This window comes from Pseudopodoces humilis, chromosome 2, assembly GCF_049639895.1.
Source record: "Pseudopodoces humilis isolate 2021_Gansu_Grassland_sample_001 chromosome 2, ASM4963989v1, whole genome shotgun sequence".
Classification (NCBI taxonomy): Eukaryota; Metazoa; Chordata; class Aves; order Passeriformes; family Paridae; genus Pseudopodoces; species Pseudopodoces humilis.
Genome location: NC_142201.1, coordinates 26,512,950 through 26,534,642, shown reverse-complemented (window position 1 = coordinate 26,534,642; position 21,693 = coordinate 26,512,950). Strand labels below are relative to the sequence as shown.

Sequence of the window (21,693 nt, the reverse complement as noted above, 5' to 3'; positions counted from 1 at the left end):
CATTCAAAAATGGTTCTGAGGAGATATTCTGAAATTAAACTGATAGAGAAAAGAAGGCAGAAAAATGACAGCATAGGTAGTCAATGCAGAACATTAAAGTTAGAAAAACCTGCCACTCTGAAGCATTTCATAACGCTTATCTTGGATCCAGAGACAGAAAGCAACTTGGGATTAGCAAAAAATCTGAGGTTCCTAAGGACTGTTCTATCATCACAGGTTTGACCTTCTATTGGGCAGGACCCACCAGCATGTTCTGGATTTAACCCAACAGAAAGACCTTTATTTGGTTTTCTGGTTCTCCTTTGTTAAGCAGTTAAGACTCAGGGCTTTACAGGGCTTCTTCCAAAACTTCTGGGCTGACAGAGATGTTTGAGATCTGGGAAAAAGGAGCTGGTTTAATCCATTTCAGTTATAGAGCACTTTCTATATTTAGGATTTTAAATTATATTTCATTAAGAATGCAAATTATGAGCACTTCTAGGACTCCAGGTACTTGCATGTTCCAGCTAGCACATAAGCCTCATGCTATTACAAATCTGAAAAAAGCAGGCTAAGTTTGCAGCACAATTAAAAGAGAGCAAAAGGGAGGGCGGGAAGAGAGCTTGAACAACACATTCAACATTTGCCAACTCATGTGGGAGGAAAAACATCTACACTAGCACTGAACTGACACAACTGCATGTGAAGCTGCAGCATCAACCTCAGCTTGGCCACAGGTATCCTGTTCTTGCAATTGAAAATCTTAGCATTCGTAATGATTTTTAAGTTTTGGTTGTTTTTTTTTTTTCCTGTGGGCTGTTTTGTAGTTTTGTTTTATTCTTTTTTCTGTCTTGGGGGATGAGGTCTTCTATCTGATGCCAGCAAAAGATTCTCAGAGAAATCGGTTTTATCAACCCGTGACCAATGTATTGAAAAATGGAGCGTGGCTCCACTGCAACAATCACGGGAAATGCTGTGGACACTTAGCCTGGAGCCTCCATAATTTGTGACACCAGGCTTCTGAGGAAATAGCATTCAGTATTTCATTCTGACATTTCAGATCTTGACAGCAGTACAGAATGCTGCCTGAACATAAAGTCAAATGCAATAAACGGTGCACAGCTTTGCCAAAAAAAAACCCAAATCCAAAAACATGAGCAAGGCCAGTTCAGATTGCCATCACAGGGAGCCACAGGGGTGGGAAACAGAAATACCTGGCTCTAAGCAGCCTCTTCACTGCTGCCTGCCTATTAAAAATAACAGAATTTTAAAGGAGCAGGTACAGGCACTATCAGGGCCTTCTGGCCTAAACACAGAATCACAAAACCATTTAGGTCAAAAAAGAACTTTAAGATCATCGAGTCCAGCTATTAACCCAGCACTGCCAAGTCCACAACCATGCAGAATCATTATGTTCTTTTCCCAAAAGGATCTTCAGCATCTCCCAAAACAAGTTGCAACAAGCAGTGATAAAAGACCATCAGAAGATGAAAATATGAATATAGATGACAAACTTGTACATTAACTGAGATTGTTCACATAATTATTTGTGACTGGCCAGGGTATAAATGTATTTTGTATTTGTACACAATGTGCATCTTTTGCTGGTGTTGAATAGCTCTTACTGCAATAGCTAAGAAGGTTCCAGGGAACTTCTGTATACCAGTAATCACTGGAACTTTAAAAATTACTTCTGAGCCAATGAAAAATGTGAGTACCTATTTATATGTGATATGCACATATGTATGCAGGGCTACATGGCAGATCCATAGACAAGTTTTAGGCTCAAGATAGTTTTTCTGCAGCATATGAAATTTTGTTTGTACTTTCTCCCTCCTTTGTGTTTCTGATCTAATAATTTTACTGTTCTGAAAGTGGAACTTCAAAGTTTGGTGCTTGTTATATTATTCAAGAATGAGAGCACTGGCAGTGAATTAGACAGCAAATGCCCAGGAATCACCAGCAATTCCTTCTCCACCCCAGAGAGATGCCATCTTTCTCCCTGTCCTCCAGTCATTTGCTGGTTTTTGTCCCCATTCAGTCCTTCTCCTCTTATTAACTCAGTTTCTCCCTCACCACACATGCTCTGTGGGGGCAATGACTCCTTTTTAATGCTGTGTGTCTCCTCTGGCTGCCATTCCCCACTCCACTCTACCTGGAGCAGCACCTCAGTGGAAAGCAGCAGGTACTCCTTTCCCCTGCCAGCACCCTGTGCTGTTCCCACAGCCACTGCTCATGTGCTGCTGCTCTTCATACACTTGGGAGCCCAAACAGGATTTGAGCATCCTTTCCTACAACCCTCATGTTTGCTGCAACCCCGTCCCTCTGTTCTACTGCTCCCTTCATGCACCTGTTCTCCGCAGCTCTTCAATTCCCCCATGGAAAGAAGGTGGCTGGACAGAAATCCCAGGCAGCTCACTCTTGCCTGCCTTGAGCCTATTGCTACCAGGGCAATGTGGCACCATGTGTCATCAGCCTCTGCCTCAAAGGGGTGGTCAATGTCAAGATCATCTTGCAAATTGAAATACAGCAGCAGTCATGTTTATGACTTGAGAGGGCTGTGAGAAGAGCCCCTTCCTGCCTCCTGACACACCTGTTTCTCTCCAGGAATTGAGGACAGCCTGCCTGGTTCAGAGACCCTTGGAGTCCCCCAGGCCCTGGTCTGGGGCAGCTCTGAGAAGTTGGCTTAGTCTGACTAAATGTGTTGCTCTGTGTAAGCAGTGGAAAAGTCGTATTTGTAGTGTTAGCGATGTATTCTATAGCAAAAACCTGTAATAGAAAATTATTTATTTACATGACTATTTGCTTGAAATAAAGAAAGGGTTATAGAAACATAATTTCTAGAAGATAAAACTATCAAGTGCACAACAGCAGCTGAGGAACTACATTTCTTTTACAGCTTGTCTAACGTGTCACCTTGCAGGGACCTGAGGGCATGTTAAAGCGAAGAGCTTTAAAACAGCGAACAACGAAAGCTAATTCTTCTCCAAAAAAGGCAAACAGGAAACTGGTTTAAAGGACAAAGCTTTCAGTGCATAGCAAGTGCTTGTGTTCACATGTGTGCTCAGGTTGCTTTCAGAGTCTGTTTTTTTGTCTCTCTTGGCTCTGTCTCAAAAAGACATCTACAAAAACTCATGTATGTGTGTAAGTGCCAAATGTGTACACAGCACCTCAGTCACTTCGGCAGCAAGCGACAGTTAATTCAAACCATGAATTACAGAGAGCTCATCCTTTCATGATAAACGATGGTACTGATAGATGAGTTATTTTTACATTGAGCTTAATTATGTCAAATCTCAGCCCACAAGTGTGCAGCAGAAAGGGTAGCATTTTTTCTTTCTTACTAATAATCTGTGCTTGCTATTTTTCTTCTGCACTATTCACACGTAATTAAAAGTGACCCAAACCCACATAAATTATATGCCAATTTAAACCCTTTCATCTTTGTTGTTGTGTCATGACATACTAGATATACAAATCTGTAAAAAAAAACCCACCATAAGACCGCCCCATCTCTTGGCACCTCATGTTGACATAAGTTTAAAGCCTTGAGGAAACAATGACTGAGTTTGCCTGTCTGCATGGAATCAGTTCTGTACATTTTTCTTGCCCAGACTGTTACATATATAAAGCTCCTCACCTGAATCCCTGATGTCCTGTTTATTTCTCACACGTGTATTAGTCTTGTAGGAAAAAGTCAAAGCTGTATACAGAGATAACAAAATGTCTCTCCCTAATTTATGTGCCCAATAAAGAAAACTTTTCCAAAAGGGAGTAACTTCAGTCTTTAAAACATAAAGATCAAATTGTGCTGTTCCCATTCCCAAAGTGGCTTCAGCAGCTGAAGTCAGCATGTCTACTAACAGAAAGGTATATTAGTTCAGTCAGCAGTTTCTCAACCAAAAACCAATTAGTTTACAATACAAATGTCAGTGTTCAGAAAATACTATAGTTACTGTAGAACATTTAAACTTCAAAGCTGCTCAAAAGCCTGGAAATAAAAACCTAAGATGACCACATTGATACCACTTGTTTTCCCTTCACTGAAGTTTGCCCTGTAACATCTTTCTCCTAAATCTCTGCTGTGTTCTCTGCTTGCACTCTGAATAATTGTTCTTTAACAGATTAAAATGTATTGCTGTTAACTTTAGTAAGGACTAAAGGCTTGATTACAGTGTATGGTTAGCACATTTCAGAGGAGTATATGGTTTTCACAGATCAATTTATTGGTGCAGGTGTATAACACACTTTGAGTAAAATGGGACATCAAATACTCCCTCTGTTTAATTTGGAACAGGGAGCTGAATTTCTAACACCTGCATCTCAAGAGAGTGCCAAAGCCATGGGGTTATTGGATATTTGCAGGAGGGCTACTTTGTGGTTTTGTTTTTTATTAAACTGGGTGTATTTACCCAAATTTTAAGTGGATTCCAAAGCAAATGGGCTTTGTGTGGCCATTAAGTAATTTCCCACACACTTCAGCAGCTTAATTGTGCACCACTAGGCCCTTCCCCTGCACACCTCAGAGGTTTCATGGGGTACTACAGCATGTGACAAGGGTACCTTTTGAGTCACTGACAAATGCACACGGCAGCAAAGTCTTTGCAAATGTCTCAGTGGGAAGACCTTCAGCTGGAACTGGCTACTGGCCACAAGACACTGGTCCATCAGAAATCATCCTTCATGCATGCTAGTATTCCTGGGGGTGTTTGCCTCTTAGCCATCTTTGACTTTAACTACCCTGGACTAGTGTCTAGCATTTTTCCCAGGAAAGTTTCCTACTTCACTGGGGATCAGGCCAGATTCACAACAGGAACAGTGCCATAATGGGCTCAGTGCTCCACAACTGATACAGAAGGTGGCAGCATCCTTGCTACAGCCAGAGTCTGGGAAGAGACACCTCAAAACAGAAACCTTCAAAATGCCTTGGCCATGACCCTGGCAGGGCTTAGAAACCTGACAAGACTTTGTCATACAGTCCTCTAGACACCCCTGAAATTCCAGCCTATGGAACCCTTCCTACCACTGCTTCATATCTTTGCACTTAATACCCCCATCATCTACAGGACAGCATAAGGCCAAACGCCTCCACTTGCCAGGATCCTCCTTTGTTTGAACACAATTTTGGAAATCTTCCCTCTAAATGGCTGGGGGCTGGCTGTCTGAGCTCCATAGAGAGGGAGTTGTTTAGAGCCCCTGGCCAGGCAGCATGGCTACACAGCCTCTCTCAGGTTTGTCCAGCTCCCTCCTCTTGCAGCTTTTCTGTTTTGCATGAGACAGTTTTTGTCTCTTTTTCACTCAGACACATGACTCCCAAACCTAGTGACTGTGGCACCACCTGGGTCAGGGTTTGGAAACTGGGTTCCAGTTCTTAGTCTGAGATATATTTATATATCTTACATTATTACCCGGAGCCTGCATCTCCACACACTTTGTGTTTATGGACACCTTAGCCAACATGTGGCAGCATTATTTTTCTTTTGCTCTCCAAATTGCCACTTGTGCCTAGGAAAATGTAACAGTTAAAAAAAAAAAGGGATAGACAGACAGACACCTCTTTTGGAATGCACAAGAGCTGGGGCTGGGGTCACTGTTATGAGTAAAACAGCTGAAATCTCCACAGGCTGAGGAACACGTTGAGTCCAGATCACCCACGTGAGCTCCCTGAGCAAGTAGCAGTGTGACCATTCTCAGTGGGAGGACCTGATGTGTGGCATGTGGCTCTGCTCATCCAGCACAGGCCAAGCCAGGTAAAGCATGTCCAGAAGCACACGTTCAGGCATGCAAGGAACTCACTGGATACAAACGTGGGTGTTGAGGTATGTAGGTACCTCTGCGGTGAAGAGGAGGCAAGCAGGATTTCTTAGTATCTAAGGTTCAGACTTGGCATGTGAAGTGACTCGTCTGCTAGGCATCCTCGTTCCTCCTTGGGATTAAGTCCTTGAAGATGATCTAACAGAAAGTATCTGCTTCTCACCTCAGAGGACTGCCAAATCAAAGACTCAGAGAGTGCCTGTTATTCTATGCACTTTTCACACACCCAGCACTAATTGCTCTTCTGTGATTAAGGAAAAGTGTTTCATCTATATATACAAAAAAGCACGAAAACTCCAGATGAAAAAAACTGCAGAGTTAAGGAGAATTGTTTGCGTTTGCATCTGTTCTGCAGAAGCAGACATTCCTGTGAAGCTAAGCAAAGGTCTGTGTGCATCTCTTGTTAAATTAATCCATCTAGAATTAGTAATGGTAGGGGAAATACCACAGACAGCAGCTTCTGTATTTATTTCTGGGAAACTTGTGCTGTTAGCACTGTCTTTGCATTTGGCTTTGCAAGGGGAAAAGCAGATGTCTTTCACTTATTTTGATTAAACTCACACACTTTCAGCAGCTTGTGCAGCAATTGCACCTTTTCTTTAAGTTTTAGTCCATCTCAGGCACAGGCAACAGCAGATGAAAGTACATCAACAGTTTGTTAAAATAAATGGCAAAAACACCCGCAACATCAGGACTGAGGGAGCATCTCAAGTCTTCCCACTCAAACCTTTGTGCCAAATTGTTTAAAAAGGCATGAACAGAAAGTTCTGAAGAAACAAAACAAATCCAGACATCATGCTTTCCTCTCATTTTCTTTCCTTCTGTGTTTTAGAATTCCAGAAGAAAAGACATGCATACAGAGAAATTTTTTTTTTACTGTAGCTGCTAAACACATGTATCATTCCACTGCTTTTGTCTTATTTTTGTCACATATATTTTAAGAAATAATTTTATGATGCTTCTTACGAGCATCTCTAAAATTCTCCAGGGAGCCTTGCGTAATTAGCAAGATCTCACTGTATTAAGAAGCCAGAGCACTTTGGTAAAGGCATTAAAACAATGCCAAAGTTGTGCTGGATGTTGAGCTCAACTACAGTGTTTTGTTGAAAGCAAGCACTCCCTCCCAAAGCAGCCAGTGGCTCTACCAGCTGTGAGCCCATAACTTCGCAGTTGCAGACTCTTGCAGTGATGCCATACAAAGCCTTTTGAGCCGCTACAAACCACAACAAGTTCAAAACCTGACTCATGTCTAGAACTTCGACTCACTCTGTTGCTGCCTTAGTCACTGCCAGCAGCCCTGCATGCATCTGCTAATCCTGCGGTATCCTCAGCACCGTTCCCTCCTGTGGGAAAGCCCTGGTTAGTCACACTCGCAGCAAGGCAAGGTATTGTTAGATTTCTCTTACCATTGTGCTGCTTTGTTCTTCTTGCACTCTCATCTTAATGACGGTGCGAGCTGTTGGCCTTCCACACTTTCTTTGTGCCTATGTAAATTCAGTGTTTGATGCAGAAGAGGCGGAGACGATTTCTAAGTCAAGGGGCAGGTGTGAGTGAAAGGAGCAACCCAACAGCCAAACTATTTGAAAAAGAAACCTTTAATGTCTCATCAGCTCAGCACTAAAAAAAAAAAAAGCCTTCATAACTTGCCTCGAAAACTGGAAAAACAGGGTGTCTAGCTATAATTTAAGACATTAATAACAAGAAGATATTGCAGTTCCCTGACACATTTTGACTTTTGCACAGTGAAATGCTATCTTAAAATTAGGTCTGATTATTAAAATGTGAAACACGGTCAGTGACAAAGAAATTACAGACAGGATTAGCCCAGGCTAAATTTTAGAACACACCGGACAAAACGGTTCTTTCCCTTTCCTAAATGGACGTTCTGACAAGGATATTTGCAATGTAACAACTTTACAGGATTGACCATGTTCTTCAGAGGTATTTAGTGGCTGCCATGAGCAGCCCTAAGACTGCAGCCTAGGGGTGTGACACCCCAATTAACAAAACAAGTTTCAGCAAAAAAGTATTTTTTACCTACAAGCAACGAGTATACACTTTTTCAGTCTGGAAGTCTCCTTTCCAGCACAGAAAACACAGCAAAGCAAGAACAAACACATCCTGTCATATGGGAACGGAGAGCAGTACAAGCCATCTAAATCTCCACAATTTATTTTTATTACCCTGGCCTAGAAAAGGCTTTCAGGCCTGGAGTTAAAGCTTAAGAACAGGAGTAGCTAACTTGCCTTTTGTGGGACAATGTGACTATTTGAAGTTGTGTGTGTACTTATAAGCTCCACCATTGTAAGTTATGATTTACAGAAAACAGTCATATAAGGTTTCCTCACCACAAGCATCTTTGCAGTCATCATGGAAATCTCAACAAGAAACCAAAAATCAAATTTCTTATTGGATTTATTCCTTCTGCTGAAATAATATTTTTTTTTTCCATGGCTGACTCATCTAGAAGATTTTTATAAAGTTAGTAGCAAATGCAAGCATCCTGCTCTTGGCACCTTCAAAGCTATCACTTAAAGATAACAGTGTTTTCTTTTAATCTTTTTTTTCATTACTGAATACTATACTTACAACAATCCTGCTTTGCTACAGATGGTTTCCTGTTGTTTCTGCCAAATGTGAAATAACTATAAAACTTGAAAAGGTTCTGATGCTGTCACTGCATGAAAAATTACATCTACAAGGGAAAATTAAATATGAGCTTTAGCCTTTAATTTCTTTAATCTTACTTAGTAAGTGAACTTCTTTACTCCCACCCCCAACTCAAAGCTTCCGATACCATGACCTGAAGGGAAAAACACAGCTATGTATTTGAGTCAGGTATAAAGCCTTCATTAACAAAAACAAAAAAAGAGGAAGGGGAAGTAGATAATTCTCATGTCCAAACCAACCAAACAGCCACCAACTCCAGCTGACAAGAGCACTGCCTTTGGCTCAGTTTCATAAAACACGTAAAGCCATTTGTGCTAGAAGACAGTGAAGTTCCTGTTTTCAGTGCTATAATAAGGAAATCTGTCACCTTATCAGAAAAATTACTAGAAAATGCCTTGTGTAACCCCAAGGGGACAGAGCCTTTGCTCCTTGCATTGACAAACCTCAGTGAACTCAGTGACAGCTTTATTTGGACACAAAAAGAGTATTAAGAAACACTGCAAAGAAAAATTGAGTTTTATACATATTATAAAGAAAATTCTTGATGCTCTGATGCTCTCTGTAGGCATAGATTCAGTATTAAATGGGCAAAGGGCAAGGAAAAAGGTATTTTACCAGAAAAGTAACTTACTAAGGCACATAAAAGTAAAGCATCAATGAACAAGTGAGCTTCGCAGCTCTCTCAAATTTCTGTTAGTATTTGACTGGCATCACATCAACAGACTCATTTTCTAGTAAAAAGAAATCAGGGAGCATTTAACCACATCCTTCTACCAACAAGGTAAGACTGTGCTCACTGCTGTGGATCTGCCTCTACAGGCACCGGAGGTAGAGGTAAAGAGAGTAAATATGAGAAATGGCTCTGTCATTTTGAGTGTATTTGTCTGCTGCAGTACATAGAAGGTCTGATATCTTAGAGTTCTTCAGCACAAGAAGCAAGTGCTCTGTATTACGCTGGAGATTTGGCAAGCACCCATTTCTGCAGGAAAAAAGGCATTTAATTGTAATCTCACCCAACCAAGACATTGGACCTCAACTTTCCAGCTGCTCAGACCCCTACTATTCATTCTAGGGTTTGGATCTGATACTCATTTGCTACAAGAGGAGTTTCACTCTTGGTTGGAAAGAGAAGTTGGTGGGATTTTATTTTTTTTAACCCTGCTGTGGAAGCTACAGTTTAAAAGTGGAGGTAGAGGTGACATTGTGGGCAGGAGTGAGTGGAAAGTATGTACACTCATCAAGCTGCGACCAGATGTCTCATCTACATGTGGATGTGCCTCTCCCATGTGCTGTACCCCCAAAGGCACCACTCACTGCCTCCTCAAAGTTGCTCCTGGTGTTTCCCCATGCATAGATATTTGCAGCAGAGATAGTAATTTGTTTGTTTAGTCTGACTTCCACCAAAGCTAAATTAGAAACAGCCTTATGCAAGCTCTGGGAGACCTGCACCATACTGGGCACATTCCTATAGTTCAGCCCAGCTGTGGCTCCTGGTTCATTGTGAAGATATGCAGGTCTGGGAGAGCAGGGTGCAGGACACCTGTGAGGCTGACGTGCTGGGCCTGCTGCTTTCTCTGAGAGACCCTGCTTGGTGCCTGATTTTGATGTCTGTGAAAACCACTGACTGATCACTTGGGCCAGAAAAGCATTCACAGGCAAGCACCTTTTATTTCTCCTTTGCAGTGTAGCCTGTGTGCATGGGATCATGGAAGAAAATCAGAAATTGACAGGCATGTTGGATATCTTCTGACATGACTGGACAGTCTCCTGTTGGCTTTACTGGAAGTATATCGAGCCCATTTATATTAATTTTATCAGGTTGGGGCTTTTGGTTGTTTTTTTTTTTTATTTATTACCGATTTTATCATTTGGTCACCAGCTGAATTATTTGCACCTTTCACATCCAATTAAATACCACAAAGTGTTAGTACTAGATTTTTCTCATAACTGGTTAGAAACCATGATAGAAAACATAACCCTGCCACATCAGAGACGTTCTTCATATACCATACAATATTTGCATCTAGGTTTCCTTGTTGCTAGCCAGTGCCATCTGTTATCTGTTTTGGTCTGCTTATAAGAACTTTTTTCGAACAATTTTTGAAAATTGAGAGAAAGACAAGAACAATGGCTTTTTCCTTTGTATTTTATGTCCCAAAGAAACCAACTGGATCTACACATGCACAGAACATATACCCCTCCAACTGGCAATATATTAGCACATGCTTTTTCTGTATGGAAAATTTAAAGAGACAAGACTCATCACGGGGAAGTATTTCAATTTAATGAAATAAATCTGTGCCCCACAATGCCTGGATGCTCAGTTTTACTTTTGTCTCTCTTGGAGGGTGTTGACACTCAGACTTGGTGATGGAATAAATGGTGACAGCTGAGATAGTTACTGCCCTCAGCTGTGCGCTCTGTCCCTCTCTTGGAAATTATTACCCTCCTGCAGCTGGCAAAACTGGATGCTTCGTGAAACCAGCTTCAGACTGCCAGACTTCACGCCAGCCTCGGCTTATGCGAATCCGCCAGCCCATAAACTCCTGTGGCTTGGAGGTGAGCCCACAAGCCATTGAGCCATGCCTGCTGTGCAGGTGGCAAACACTCTGAAAGAAAGGGGGTGGCCAGTTGAAGGTGCTGCTGCTTTGCTTGCCCCCCTGTCACATACCACTGTATGGGTGGCAGCCCACAGATCATTCTTTCCTATTTTTGTAAATACAAATGTGTCTAACTCAGGGCACACATTGTCACCAGCTACCCACTGAGAGAAGAAATGGCAAATTCCCATGTGACAAAAAGAGAACATGTCCCCAGCCTTTTCATTTTTTGTGGACTCTAGCAGGAAGACAAATGTTTCTTAAGGATGGTAATTTTAAGTTTTGCTTTGCTATAAGAGGTAAATCGTAGACTCTCGTGTTTGAGGTTGCCGTCTGTTTCATAGTTCCTAACTAGAACAGGCTATAAACCAGCACCAGGTACTTTAACAGACTCTGCCTATTTTAGCCTTTGATATCATCTGTTCCTCATATTTTTGCAGTCCCAGTGTTTCTCTTCCAAGATGTGTGATATAGATGTACAGGGTCTTTTAGTCTTCTTTTCAGTGACAGAAGCCAAGTTCTAGAAAGCCTCAATTTATCAGCTATTAGTGTACTGTACATCTTTTTCCCTCCCTGATCCTTCTTCCACAAAGTAGATTGTGTATAGAGTTCCAAAAGAAAAATGGAGCACGTCTTAGGAATGCATCCTTCTAACCTAGATAATTACAAATATCTAATCCTGAACTAATAAAATAGTTCTTGCTTCAAATAAAATGTAAAATTCTGACACTCAGTCTGAAAACAATTGTATGCTGCTTAACTGGCACTTCAGTAGTTTTTGTTCGTGATATATCCAAAGGAAGAGATGGATGCAGTGTCAGAATTAAAGCTCTCTCATTATTTGTCCATATGTTTCTGCTTTGGTTCCCAGCCTGCTACATTGCTGTACAGAGGATAAAGCCTAGTCTTCATATGCAACACAACCTCCAGGGGAGGTAGGAAAAAGAGTGACTGTTTCCTGGGTTTCTTCTTACCAAAGAGCTATCTTGGACTTGGATGCAGCTAAGTTTTGCAGCTCCATATCCTTCCAGGCTGTAAAGCCCAAAGAACCAGAGACTCATTAACATGATCTTCAGGGCATGTGCATTCATCAGGACTTGCACAGCAGAGACAAAGACAGCAAGAAACTGGAACTCATATATCTTTATATGCCAGGCTCCAGTAGGGAGCAAGTGAAACACTGAAGATTGGTTGGGAAGAGCTGGATGCTGAAGGGTAGCAGCTAGATTGATCTTAATCTTTAAGATCAAAAGAATCTCAGGTCCATCAACATCCAGGATGCTGCAAGTATAGTCAAAGTTTTCTGAACTCTTATGCTTTTTCTCCCCAGTTCTCCCATAGCCATTGACTGTATCAAAGTAACATTCTCAAAACACTGTATACTGTACACGTTTATTAACAGAGCAGGACCCTGGATAGTCAGGTTCTTAGCTTCTTCCTATGCACAGCAAGTGAAGCAAGGATCAGCTGAGATACCACCAACTGCTGGAGAGGTTCCTTGTGGGACAGGGAATGGGACAACATCAACCTCCTCAAAAAGTCTTGCTGCTATAAAACTTACACAGCTCTGGTAGTCCCTTCTGCCACATAAACCCATACCAGCCATCTCCTCCCAAAGACCAAGCAGGAAGAATTTAAGGCACCAAAAAAAAAATTAAAAAATCTCAGCTCTGCAGAATAGAGTCTGGAAAAGAATGTCAGAAACTCTGTGAAATCCACCAGGGACCTAGCTATTGATTTTGCACTGCAGATGGTCAGACATTATGGTAATGTGGCAGTGTCAAACCTGTTGCTAGATTCATGGTGGGTGATTCAGTTCAAGCATTGTGGCTTAACTTCACAGAATGACACTTCTGACATTTCAAAACTAGCACTCGCTTGCGTCAGATCAGGAGGATGTGGCCCTGACTCCATCTCCACAGAGATTTGAAAATCCACTGGCAAAGCTTTAACTATTTCATAAGACAATGGCAGATAATGTTTTTTAAGTAGTTGTTGTTTATCTTTTATTCTTTTGTTTCTAATGGACTCCTTCTGAATTTGAAAACAATGTCCTCTCTACTTTTGTTCTGAATTCCCCAGTGGAAAGAAACTGAAGAAGCTGATCTACGTCAAGTCAGAAGAAATGTGTGCAAAGTTAAAATGATTCAGGAAGCAGTGTTTGATCACTGAATGTTGCCAAAGAGCCAGCAAGAGCTAAGCAAACCACCCTTGTGGGAGTTCTGCCATTGACTGCAAGGGCCCAGAAATCTTATCCATTTGTAATAGAAGTGGATGAGTGATAAATCAAACAAAGGAACAGCAAGTTACTTGGCCTCCAAATAATATTTGTATGTTCTAGTTTTTGCTGTATGAAGGTTCTTAGTTTTCTGAGACAAGTACCGTCAAACACTTTGTCCATAAAATGACCATTGGCAGAGGTCAGTTATACCTGCCAAGGTGGACAGTCTTCTGTATCACAATTCCATCCTTGTTCAGTAATATCTAATTCTTTACTGGGACTAATCTTCTTGGAATATACATGGCAAGAAAGTGTCTCTGTTTTTGCAAATACCTCCCTGACCTACTGACACACCAGCCAGAATTTTTCTACAGGTTATGAAAGAAGAGTTTTCTGCACCAAGAGCTGCTGTTTCAGGACCTGTTGAGTAAAAAGGGGTACCCGTTACCTTCTATTGTGTCATTAAATATATACTGGGCCTTGAGGGCCAGGAGGGCACCAAAAGGCAGTAAAGGCCTGGTTTCCGAATAATCAGAGGGAGAAATGAGATTATTACAGAGTGAATGGAAAGGCTGGTCTATAGTCAGCTTCACACCAATGACTCATGTAGGGTAGGGCCATGCTGGCACCTCTCTGGTTATTCTGCTATAGGCAGTAGCTCACCTTGCAATTTATCTACCTTTTAGCTGAAAAGAGAAATAGCATAGATATGATCTGAGAACCAGTTCCGTCCTAGCATGGTTAAAGGAAACAAGTCTGTTGAGGATATTAGAGGGGAATTCCTCCATTGATGACAACATGAGAAAAACATTATCTTAATATTAATCTTATCTTCAGAAGCTTATGCTGCTATTTTTTGAAAACTGAGACTTGGATCATTTATCTAGCACAACTATATGGGTTCAGTTAGAAACTCTAGACTCTTAAAATATTTCAGTTCTCCAAGAAATGACACCTTAACATGTAAAGTTGAAATGTCTCACGTGAAGTAATTTTTAGAGGAATTCTTAACAACCCTATGGTAAAACTGCATTCAGTCCAACATTTTCAGTGAGATGATTTCCATGCCACACAATTCAGTATGATGCCTTAAAAATTACCATCTCACAATCCTATGTGAAAAGTTAAAATATCACATGTTTTTCATCTAGCAGCAATAGAGAAAAATCAGTCTATTTATGCCAGTGGTTTTCTCCAAAAGCTATCTATGTACTTAAAAAAAAAACAAAAAAAAGCCTGCTGGCTTTTTTCTGGGCACATTCTCATCTGAGCTCTTTCTTGTGGCCAGACTACATTATTGCAAACAGAACTCAGCTACGCTGTGCCCTACCAACCAAAAGAACTGGGCTAAGATCTGGTAACAGTTTCACCATTGTCAATGATGTCCAGTGAAAATGGGTTCAAAGGAGGTTACCTGAAGGTAGAATTGCTCCCACTGAGTGGTGTGGAGCCAAACTTGCTGATGCTGAATATATTTCCTTTGTTTGTCAATTCTTGTCTTTTTTAATTTCTCAATTAATTTCTTATCAGTATTGGTCTTCAATAGAGGACATCCAAGCTTTCTTTCTTTTAACTTTGAACAACTTAGACACTTCTGAGAGAGAAGAACAAAGATCTGAATAATCCTGATAATAGTCATGGGGTTTGACCCTACTTTGCACAGTTGCATTAATTTCCTTTTAAAATTTGCAATCTCCCATGATTTTTCCCATAGAGCTGCCAGAGATTTCCATCACTTGCCCAAAACCTTTCAAGACCTATCATTCTAAACTGCAGCATATAAAACCAACTCCCACTTCTGCTGTAGAGGAGGGGCAGCATGGCCATTGGCCTTGTCTACTCAAATGAATAGCAGCCAAAAGTGTGAAAGACTTCCTTGTAGTTTGAGGCATGTAGAGAGGTTTGGGAGTGGCACTCCAAGGAGGTGGTCACCAAGCTCTTTGGAATTGTTGTACTATTGATGAGGATCTCACCCCATGGGGGCTAATCCTCAGTGCCATCCATTGCCCTTTCATATAATATCTAAAGCTTCACTAGTTGTAAAAATGAAAACACCTTTCTCTTAGGCATACCAGTGTCTAGCTGCACTTTTTCTAATACAGAAGTATCAGTGCTGTAGCTGCGGCAGCAGCAGCAGCTAAAACCACCCAGCTCGGTACAAATGGCAATCTTTGATAGTTGTGCAAGGTTCACAGAGGCCACTTCACCACTGGAGCAGGTTCTAGTCCCAGCTGAGCTCTCTGCTCCCCCAGGTATAGCTGGGCATTTCAAAGCTACTTTACCACTACATATGGCTACAGAGTCCTGTGCTTGGAGCAGGTATGCAACACCACTCTGCCCATGTGGGCAGCAGCCTGCTTTCCTCTCTGGACCTCAGTCTCACAGTACCCTTTTAGAGAGAGATTGTGGAAGCAAGGAAAATAAAAATCAGCATGCTATGAACATGTATTCACATGTGTATGATAATAAAAAAGTCTACCACACACTCTGTGTGAAGAAACTAACTTCTAGCCAAAGGTACTACCAGGAACTGTAGCTACTTTCTAGCATTCACAGAAAAAAAACAGTTCTTTAGTCTTATGCTAAGGGTAGAGAAACTCGCTGGATGGTAGACTTCTTTCAAACGAAGCCTAAACCCAACACGATTTCCAGCCACAGCCTTCAGCGACATCCCTGTAACAGAGTGGATCCCGTACCAGAGGCACGCTGGCTCTGGGGAGAGGCAGCCGACGTACTCGACGGGAGCCTACCTTGCAGGGAAACGGGAGCCTACCTTGCAGGGAAACGGGAGCCTACCTTGCACAGACGGGCTCACGGCCTCCGAAGCCCGGAGAAGGGCCGCTCCGGCGGGCACGGGGAGCGGGATAGCCGGATCCGCTCCGGCGGGCACAGGGAGCGGGGTCCCGCTCGCTCGGACTCTCACAGGTGCCAGCGCGCGTCTCCTCCGCCCGCAGAGTTTGTCATGAATGTCCCCAGCTGGGTCCCGGTGAGCACAAACACCTCGGAGCCGTCAGCCCACGGCCCCGCGGTCCCCTCGCAACTTCTTCTTCCCCTCGCTCTCCGCTGAAAAGTTCGGCAGAGCCGCGGGTGCCGGAGCGGGCTCTGCTCGGAGAAAACTCGCCTGCCCCACCTAGAGGAGCCCCGCAGGATGAGGAGGAGTCCCGCGTCCATGCCCGCTACGCCGAGCTCGGATTTGGCTGGGGAACAGAAGGTTTGATCTGGTTTGGCTGAGAGAAGGGGAGCCAGGGGAATGCTGGGGAGCTCCTGAGAGCAGAACTGAGGGGGAAGTTTGATGACTGAACTGATTCAATTTAGTGAATGTTGCTATGGCAAAACCAAACTATCCTGCAGAAGTACCTGATTTTCAGATAAATTGGGGTGGCTCCTCTGAAGCCCGCCTCAGTCTCCTATTTTTCAATCGCAGTTTTGAGACCTTCTGGACTTCCCACAGGACTCTTACCAGGGAGGGACAGCATTGGAGATATCAGGAATCACTGGTTCCCCAGGAGCACACACAGCTCCCTGCTGCTTCTAGAAAATTCTAAAGAATAACGTAGATGTTTTTCAAATTGAAAATGTCATAGCTACCTTTCTGAACTATTGATTCTTTTCTTCACAAGAAAAATTGAGATATTCTTATATAGTTGTGCTTTCTAAAGGTTGCAAATTCCTGTTGCCAACTAGCTTTGTGTAAGGGAATTGCCAGTATTTCTGCAAAGACAGTGTTCCTTAAAATCAGAAAATGTGAAATAACCTACCCAGATAGAATTATTTATCACTGAAGTGAAAAAAAAAAAAAAAAAAAAAAAGAAGAAATAAAAACCACACAGCTCACCTGCAAATGGCTTGAAGCAGCTAGAGCACTTAACTTGGAGGTCATAAAGGAGAAGCATATGAACACTACACCTCCTTTTTTGGGCATCCAATATGTAGTATGAAAAACTGAAAGTGCTTGATCAGTGGAAAAGATTTTTTCAAATGAGACCTTTCAGTCTTGTTGGATACAAGATTCGTAAGTGTGTACTCTGGTGTGTGTTGTTCTTGCCATTCTGCAGCTGACCTTATAGTCACCAAGGCACGCACTGAAAGCAGGGGTGCTTTGGTTCTTATCTAACGCCTACCAAACTCAATAGTATGAATCAACATTAAAATATAATTGGGAATTTTTAAATTTTATTAAGAAACATATTCAATACAATGGTTCCAGTTGTCAAAAGCTGATCCTGGACTACACAGCAAGTTGATTCCTTTTTACCTGCAGAGAAGAAAAGATTACAGCTGGTGTCACTACAACAGACAAAACATGGCTAAGCCTGTCTGACCTTCCATGAGAACTGTTTCTCTTAGCAGCAGGTGAATTGTTCCGGAACCCAGTTCCTTTCTGAAACAAAGTTATGAGAGAGACAAGGATGAAGGTGATAGTATCAGGGCAGGTTCACTGGAAACAATGGAATAAACCTGGAAAGAGGTTGCTTCCCTGTCACCCACAGGGTGCATCCATTCCTGAGAAGACAAAGGCAGCAGGATCATGAAAGACAGAAGATAGCGTGGAGCAGAGGGCAAAGGGCAGAGAGAGAACAATAGTTGTTTATCTCCATTGCATGTGGAAGCAAGACTTATACAATATTTGTGTTCCCTCCTAATAGCATTGAATCCAATGGCCAATAAAGATACATTCTCAGAAGCTTCTAACAATAAGCAGCTGGCTAAAGACAGTCGTCCCCAGTTTATTGCCCAGATTTGGAGAAAGCACACTGTGAATACACCTTATGAGAAAGCAACAAATCCATGCGGAGAGAGACCTCACACATTCTCCAGCCACCCAAAAAGCATACATCTTCTTAGACCACACAAGTCAGTCAACCCACAGAACACAAATCTGTAGGAAATCAGGATTCATTAGTTCCAGTACTTCTGGAGCAAGATGTTTTTCTGAGGTTGGTTTATCATTGTGGGTCTGAGAGGCACTGAAGAATTTTATTTTTTATAAAATTTGGTCTTTGGGCCAAATTAGGTTAATTTGCATTCTTCTGTTTCTCCCAGTCTTCAAGACAGCTAGGCTGCACCAAGGGAAAAATCACAATGCAATATGGGTGCCCAAGGTCCTGCCTCTGAGCGAGCTCCTCATTGTTTGTCTTGAAGTCCACATCCTATCAGGGCTGACATCTGGCCCAGAGAATCTGCTCTGCAAAGACGCTGTGCGCAAAAGAGAAACACATATTTTGCTGACCCAGCCACAGTGGAAAAGTAAATTTGAAAGAAGAAGAAGAGGTACCTTTGTCAAAGAGCCACCAAAATGACAGTGTATTTTTCAAGCTGCCACATTGATTCCTGGCATCAGGTAACAGGCTGAAAGGATTAACTACCCCTTTCAGTCCCTATGACATGCATATGTCCACCCACCTTTTCTGACATGTGAAATTCCTGCTTTGAGCATCCAGCTGGAATGAGGGGACATGCAGGTATCAGTGACAAAATAAGAGTATGCAGCCACTAGAGAGGAAAGGAGGAATGAACCATGATGAACTGATGAGCTCTGGACTTGTGAGGCTTCTTACTGCTTTCCTTTTCTATCAGAATGAAGGTCTATATGGCACATAAATATCTGTTGTCACATAATCATCCTTCCACCCTACCTTTGGTCCCACCAGAGGCAGCCCAAGGGCAGAGCATGTCACCGCAATATTTCTTAAGCTTGTCCAAAGAGCCTGTGTTTTCCCTCAAGCCATGGAGAGGTAGGATGACATGAGAAGTGCCTGTACTACATGCCTAAAACAGACAGCAAGTTTGCCTGGTGTGTGTTCTTGCTGTTGTCATCAGCTAAGTAAAGCTGCTGCAACTCTCCCTTTTGCATTTTCTGTCTCACTTTTCTGCAGGGGCTGGTATCCCCATGCTCCACTGTGGCACAAGACACTGGCATCCAGAGGTGGTGATGGAGAAGGAGATGGAGATACTTTCGCCTTTTCTGGTGGAAAATTGTCTGGATTATAACTAAAGTTGAGCTGTCTAAAGACCTCCATTGTCTCTCAGAAGAAGTGACATTCTTTTATTGCAACACTAAGAGCTGAGAAAGATACTGTAAGAAGGAAAATTAAATAATTGAGCAGAACCTCCTAGGAATGAAAAGCCAACCCTTCTGGAGGTGTGCTTGATAAAGGGCCCCTTTCCCAGAGCTTACATTTATTTCTGAAAATACAAAATTACAAGCACACACTTGCAAAGGGCTCCCGTTAGCATCCCACCTACTTCAAAAGCTGGACTCACTGATGTTAGACTGATGACTACACATGAGCATACTCATCCAGGGCTTTTAACCCTTTTCTTTTCCTTCATAACCCTCCCAGTTGCCTCAGTCAGGTTTATTGCAACACCTACCACTACCCTCAGCCTTTCTCCTCAACACTTTCTATGTCGATGGGGTTGCCCTTTACTGGTTCTATCTGTCCAAGAACCATGGCACTGCTTTCAGATGCCACACTTTTTATTAGGCCAGAGAAAACACACATGGGTGCTACTTTATGTAGAGACCACTCTGATAAAGGTTTCTTACAGCCAGAAAAGTTTGGTTTATTTCAAACAATATCTTTCAGCAATTCTTCAGGTTTAACCGACTCACTTCTCCAGCTGACTCATTACAAGCCCCCAGCCTCGCAGAAATCTGGGAACTGAAACTGCTTACCGAGTTACAAAACCCTACATAACTTTTGGAGAACTAATTCCAAATCTTCACGTGGACTGTTTCAGGCTAGCCCATTTAAATATATTTCTGATTTTCAGAATTATATCTTTCATAAGCACCTAGTTTCTAGTTTGCAAGAACCTAGTTCTGAAAATTGCAAAGCAATTAGCTCAGCTTATACACCCACAGTAACCATGCCCTTGAGTTTGCAATAAATATTTCAAATAATTAACAGTGTATTTCTGTGCCTTCTAGAATGCATATAATTAACAAATATATTAATCATGATTCCTTTCCTAAAAGGAAGAACTCATTCCAACTACTGCAGAAGTAGTTAAAACCAAATGAAAATACGCCTTCCCTTGCTGCCAGGAAAGAACACTTTATTTGTTATATAGTATTTTCTTCCCAGTCTTTCAAAAACTCAGGAAGGCTTTGGAGAACACAGGAGGATGGATCCAAGCACAAACCTTTCTCAAATATCTGAAAAGCCAAGGGAAGAGAGGAAGCTAGGAAAGAATTAAACTGAAGGGCCAGGAACAAATGGAACACAGGATGCTTGAGATACACTGTGGTGTCAAAAGTATTCTTAAGAGGTCTCTTCATGCATCACAAATATCTCCTGGAGTTTTGCTATTGATTTAATGAAAATCCTGCATGCTAAGACATTCAGTAGCTCAAACTCTTGATATAGACTTTGGACACAGCATTTTAAACCAGTGATCAGTGGATATTTACTGTGTTACACTATATTTTAATCTGCATTTGTACCTTCATTTTCTGCAGCATTTTTGTTTGCATGTATTGCTTTGCATTGTAATTTTTCACTTTTGCATATAAACTGACCTTCTCTCTTCATTGACATTTCTGTACTTACTGTTGTAAAATCACTTGCTTTACCAACATCTTTCCATATAGTTTCACATAGTTTTATTTCTTGATATATACTCTCCAGATAAGACATTTGTCAAACTGCTGGTTTCTTCTTTTCTTACCCTATTCTAATTTCTAAAACTAGGTCACATTTTGTGAGGTTCCATTACCTGGAGACGAGAGAGAGCTATGAGTATTAAAGAACATTAATATCTTCTGCATTTGTAATTTTGTATTCCAAACTTTTGTTTACTAGAGATTACTAGAGACTAGAGAGAGAGAGTTCTTCCATCTTCAGTGTTCTTGCCTATCTTATTTTATTTCTGATTTTCTCTGCTGAAATCATCCTGCACAGAAGATGCCAATGTCAGGAAGTTTCTTTATAACCCTAAACTTTAGGGGAGCCCTTAATATATGTGTATATTCAATGTAAATTATGCATACTTACACACATGTTAATGCTCTGTTCCAAGCTGACCTTGTACCTTGTATTTCCTCTATCTTTTGACAACAGTCCCATTTTATCTGTGTCTGTCTTTGATATCAAATTTTTGGAGGCAATAACAGTACTGGAAAGTCAGACCATGAGTTTCTCAGTCACAGAAGAAAGGGGTAAATTTTGCCTATGCTAATATTTACCAACGGCTTCCATTAGGAAACCTCATCATAACACAGATTTTGACTTAAGAATTTAAATTTTGGAGTAAGTAAAATTTGTAGTTTCCTTTTTGCTACTAATCACACTGATCTGAGAGAGTTATGAATCTCTGAGTATTGCTATTTGCATTTTTACAATGAAAAGTGAATTTCTAAATTATCCGAACTTTTTCTTACAGTGAAGGTGCTCCAACACTGTG

General features: G+C 41.7%; 1 protein-coding gene across 2 annotated transcripts in view; it reads right to left on the bottom strand.

Moving 5' to 3' along the window:
- EDAR (ectodysplasin A receptor) overlaps positions 1-16,272 on the bottom strand; it is a 72,665-nt gene extending 56,393 nt beyond the window's left edge. For both annotated transcript variants that reach the window (XM_005516572.3, XM_005516573.3), the window contains exon 1: positions 16,081-16,272. The gene's annotated coding sequence lies outside the window, so the exon portion shown is untranslated. The remainder of the gene's footprint in view (positions 1-16,080) is intronic.
- Between the last annotated feature and the right edge of the window lie 5,421 nt (positions 16,273-21,693).